This window comes from Pseudonaja textilis, chromosome 2 (genome assembly GCF_049901715.1).
Source record: "Pseudonaja textilis isolate UNSWEBS1 chromosome 2, rPseTex1.2, whole genome shotgun sequence".
Lineage (NCBI taxonomy): Eukaryota > Metazoa > Chordata > Lepidosauria > Squamata > Elapidae > Pseudonaja > Pseudonaja textilis.
Window position 1 is genome coordinate 85,948,292 of NC_141991.1, and position 6,000 is coordinate 85,954,291.

Genomic DNA, 6,000 nt, shown 5'->3' on the forward strand with positions numbered 1-6,000 from the left:
ACATGTGTATAAAAGATCATACTGAACATTTGGTTTAAAGACAGTTCTGAAAAAGTCCTCCTTTTTTGAAAATTCAAATACGGCATTGTCCTGACACCAAATGTCACAATTAACCTTAAGGCTATACTGGAAGACAAAGCTGTACTGATAAACAAAATGAACATTTGCTCAGCCTCAGCAGTTTATGGCATTGGTACGTTTTAAAAAACCAATAATGAGGTATTAAGAAAATGGTAATATATTCAGATGCATTAAAATGGTAGCTTTATACATAAAGTAGTCAGACCAATGCACAAAAATTAGCCAGAAACAAACCTTTATACTGTTGTAGTAGATAACTAAGTTTTAAATAATATGTTATGTAGATTTAAAAAAAAAACATAATAAAAAATTGAACACTTCCCTAATCCAGTAAGACTGGGGCAACAAACTTACTTTCTTCCCAAGAAACAGTTTTGTCTTACAATCCATTGCATGCTTACTTGGGAGTTACTGTTATTTACTTCCAAGAAAACATATAATTATGTGGGCTGCACATAATTGTCATCAATTATAATTATCTGTAGTTGTTGTCTTGCCTAAGTAACCCCCTGTACTTCACATAATAGTACATGAAAGATATATGAAAAATTCATAGTGACTACTTCTTTTAAACATTTGAAATATACCTTCCACTAAGCAGTCTTACCCTAATGATCCTTTAAAAAATCACCACTTTTTCTTCCTGTTATCATTTATGCATAACTTACTATTTCATTTTCTTGGAGACCTTAACTTGTATCATATGCTCACTCCAAAAGACTTCAAAGCAAATCATACTTAGGACTGGTTTTTAAGTATTTCCCTAGATATAACAGCTGGAAAATGAGATTATGGTTAGAATTTCCAATCTTCATGTATGCTGGCCTCTTTAAGCCATCTATTTTCAAAGTGACTGTCATGTTAGTCTTTCACAGCAGAATTAAAACAAGTGTTTTGTGGCATGAGATACCAGTATATCTGATGAGAAGACTGGGTTCTAGGAAAGCAAAGCAGTAATAAATTTGCTAGTCTTTAAGGTAACCCAAACCTTTTACTATTACAATTTTATTCCTATCAGTTTTCAGGTGTCTTTCTCTGCCAATCATCTCAGAATATTTCTATATCCATTTATTGAACTCAGGGTAATGAATTCCCCATTAAAGATTTTTATTAAAGAAAAATAAACTCTCATTATTTTGATTTCTATCACTATTGGATGATTGTTTTATTGTTTCATTGATTATATGCCAATGCTGACTCTTAATTTCTATCCAGGATGATCTGTCCAACCTGATCCTTCAATTCTTCCAACATTGTGATAATTTGAGTCTATCCACCTTGCTGCTGGTTATTGTCTTCTTCTCTTTCCTTCCACTTTTCTCAGCATTAGACACCATTCCAGGAGCCAAATCTTCATAAAATGTGTCCAAAATATTTTAGACACAACATTTGTGCCTCAAGTCAAGTGACACCCCTGAACTGATTTGTGTGATGGTCAGTTAGACTGCTTTCATGGTTATCTGTGGTATTTTCAGGAATCTTCTCCAGCACCAAAGTTTAAATGTGTCAATATTCTTGCTAACCTACTTTTTCCAGTCCATCTTTTGCTTCCATAGAGTATCAAAGGGAAAAACACTGTCTATTCAATTCTGATCTTTGTAGATGTGTGCACATCCCAGCATGTAAAAATTTTTCAAGGCCTTCATTGCTTTCCTAGCAAGTGCTAGTCTGCAGCATATTTCTTAATTGCTGATTCCTTGGGTGTTCATTGTTGAGTCTAAAAGACAAACACTAGCAAAAGACTAAAGCACAAACACTAACCAGTATCTTCACTGTCAGTTGCGAAGCTGGTTATCTGTAGTGGTTTTTATATTTAATCTTAATCCCATTTTTTCACTTTGTTCTTGCAGATTATTTGCATTTTCAGCTATCAAAATAGTTTCATCATTATGACAAGTATTGTTGTTCCTCCAGTCTTAAAGTCATGCTCATCTTCTTCTAGCTTCTCTTAGTATATATTCAGCATATAGGTTGAGTAAATAAGGAGGAAGTGCCCAGCCTTGTCTCACTCCTATGCCAACCTGGTCTGCTTCACCATGGTCTTTCTAGACTGTGGCTTCCTGACCTGTGTTTACTGGTTTTGCCAATAAGATGTTATGGGATTGCTTTTTCCTCAACACTATGGTGTTACCTAGAGTTAGGTGAAGAAGTAGAAGTTTTGGGCAGAATTAGCTAAATTGAAGTAATGGCTTGACAACTGGTATGACAGCTTTTATCTGGAAACCTGATGCAAAGACTACAAGATGTGCCTTGTGTTGGAGGAATTATTTACATTTATGTTTATACATATATAAAGTAAATAGTATTAATGTGCCATTTTATCATCTAAACTGTACTTTGCAAATGAAAATAAACTTTGTAGTATTGCTTTTAGAACTGCTCACGGTTAGGATATTTGGGCATGCGCAATAGCATTATGCAAAACCCCATATATTTGAACTGGAATATATTAGGAACATTAGGTACATCTGTAGAAATGTGAGTGTGCTTGTTGCAAAGTTGGATTTTTATTTTTATTTTTGCCAAAGTTCACAGTGATAAAAGCAAATACAAGTTTATAATATGGCAAATTTTAAAGCTACCATTTAAAATAAATGCACAATTGATGAGAAGTTTCATCATATTCCCCAAAGAACTAATAAGGAGTTATGGTCCCTATTCCTGGAGATAAATACCCGTAATGACTAATAGCTACTGTTCCTGTAGTCCTTCCATGGTAACTAGCTTTTCTAGCACATCATCATGTGAGGTATCTCCCTTGTGTCCTCAGCACACATTTCTCCACTCTCTGGGAGATTAGTGGCATTCATTATTTCGACACCTTTGCATTTCTTCCTGATTTTATTCTCCATCCGAATAACATTTTCAGTGATATAAATATGAAGACAATTTCTGAAACCATGGTAAATGTTTATATAGAAGGACCAGTAATTCAGTTCCTGTATGCAAAACAAAATTCATAAATCTTTAACACTACTGGGAACCTGGTGTTATCATTTATGCATAGTGATTTGGTTCAGGAGTTTTCTGCTTTCAAGAATTTTAGCTTTCCCCCCCCCCATAGTTTGGCTCTGCCTCCCCTGGTCCTTCTGCACCAAAAGTTTGTCTGTCTCTGAGCTATGGCTTCACATTACAACTGCTGAAAAGCTAACAAAGTCTCAAAGAATGAGAAAAGTGCTTGCTTGCTCCATTATATGTATGTTTCATTCATACTCTATCTTCCTCTAAGAAACCTAGCATAGTGTTTTGTTAAAAGACCCATAGAGACACATATGCACACACCACTTCATGAGACAGGATGTGTCACAAACATATAAACTGCCCAAAGCTGTTCAACAAGCTTAGCTGCATTTGAACCTAAATTTCACCAAATTCCATCAGCATCACACATCTACTAACATTCCTTCTCAGGTTAAATAATATATGAAAAAAAATAGAGGGTGGGGATTCTAATTAAAAAAAAATAGGAGGGCATATTCTGAATCTCAGGCATCATTAATCTGTTTCAAGTATGTATTGTTACTTGAGAATAAAAAAATAAGCTGTAAGAAAAATGAGAAATAAGTGATCTGGCTAAAATCAAAATATTATCACCAGTACTGTAGCTGAGCATATTGATTGGCTAACAAATAGCAGCTACAACCTATATCTATATCAGCTCTACTATCATCCCAGTGCCAAAGAAGCTCTCCATCAGGGAACTGAATGATTGCAGCCCAGTTGCTCTAATAACTGTAGTTATGAAAACCTTTGAAAGTGCTGTCCCACCTGAAAACCATCACTGATCTGCTGTTAGATCCCATGCAGTTTGTATACCGAACAAATAGATTGACAGACAATGCTGTTGATATGGCTCTGCACTACATCCTACAACACCTTGAATTTCCAAGTGCCTACGTAAGAGTCTTCTTTTCAGCATTCAATACCATCCTTCCAGACATTCTTTTAACTAAACTAAACCACTAGCAGTACCTGAACACACTTGTAAGTGGATCATAAGCTTCCTAACAGACAGGAAGCAGCAGGTGAAGCTAGGCAGAATCACACACCTGTACAATTAGCACAGCCCTCCCCACAAGGCTCTGTGCTTTTTCCACTTCTCCCTATATACCAATGACTGCATCTCAAACAATCCATCTGTTAAAATACTGAAGTTTGCAGATTAGTGATTGGTCTCATCCTAGACAACGACGAATCCACATACCGACGGGAGGTTGTACAACTTGCATCATGGTGTAACTGGAACAGTCTGGAACTGAACACACTGAAAACCGTAGAAATAATGGTAGACTTTAGGAGAAACCCTCCCATACTACCACTTCTTACAACACTAGACATATCAACAGTAGAGACCTTCAAATTTCTAGGTTCTATCATATCCCAAGACTTAAAATGGACATCTAACATCAAAAACGTCATCAAAAAAGCACAACAAAGAATGTTCTTTCTGCACCAACTCAGAAAACTCAAACTGCCCCAGGAGCTGCTGATACAATTCTACAGAGGAATTATTGAGTCTGTCATCTGCACCTCTATAACTGTCTGGTTTGGTTCTGCAACCCAACAGGACAGACACAGACTTCAGAGAGTAATTAGGACTGCAGAAAAAACAATTACTACCAACCTGCCTTCAATCGAGGATCTGTATACTACACGAGGCAAAAAGAGGGCTGTGAAAATATGTACAGACCCCTCACATCCTGGAAATAAACTGTTTCAACTCCTACCCTCAAAACAACACTATAGGGCACTGCACACCAGAACAACTAGACACAATGACAGTTTTTCCCTGAACACCATCACTCTGCTAAACAAATAATCCCCTCAATGCTGTCCAACTATTTACTATTAATCTTCTCATCACTCCTTGTTACCCAACCCCTCCCACTTGTGACTGTACGATGGTAACTTTGTCGCTTGTATCCTTACAATTTATATTGACTGTTTCCTAATATGATTTGATTGCTTATTGTACCCTATGACTATTATTAAGTATTGTACCTTATGATTCTTGATGAACCTATCTTTTCTTTTATGTACAATGAGAGCATATGCACCAAGACAAATTCCTTGTGCGTCCAATCAGACTTGGCCAATAAAGAATTCTATTCTATTCTATTACAAATATGAAGAAAACCTGGTGTAATCAGAAATAAAAAGACTGTGAGTTCTATTCAGCTTTTGTATTCAAGTTCCTAGGCTTGGAATCTTCAAAATCTGAAACAAGGATAGGTGGCATTAGTTGTGGGATTCAAATTTTTTTACAACTGGTTCCGTGGCAGGGGAAGGATACTGTGAAATCTCCACTCAGAGGTGATATTTGCTGGTTCTCTGCTCTACTCAAAATTTCTACTACCAGTTCTCCAGAACTGCTCAGAACCTGCTGAATACCACCTCTGAGTGGCATGCAGATGTTTAGATATGCTCCTTTCATAAACCCTGACTCTTGGTTATACAGGCTGGAATGGTTGAGAATTGAAGTCATTTATATCAATTTTTCCTAATTTGCTCTTAATTTTCTTAGAAGTTTTTAGCTAGTTTACATTTTCTTGCGGAGTATATAAATATAGATTTTTTTTCCCTTGCTAAATAGTTTATTATATAACAGTTATACAGTCTATATATTAGTTATCAGTTATTATTAATATATAATACCTTTTAAACAATTTAACTGTAATATTTAAATAAATCTATTTTTCAAAAGAATTGAATTCCAAAATATTTGGCACTTTTGGATGCCAAAACCTATTGATTAATTTCAGGATTTTAATTAAAAAAAATTAAAAATTCTAGCACATAAAAAAGTATGCTTTTCTGCTCCTTTTAGATTCCAGTATAAATGTTAAAGTTGCTGGATTTCGTGGCATTACTCATAATTAATTTAGGGGGAAATGGGTCATTCATAATGTAAAAGTTGTT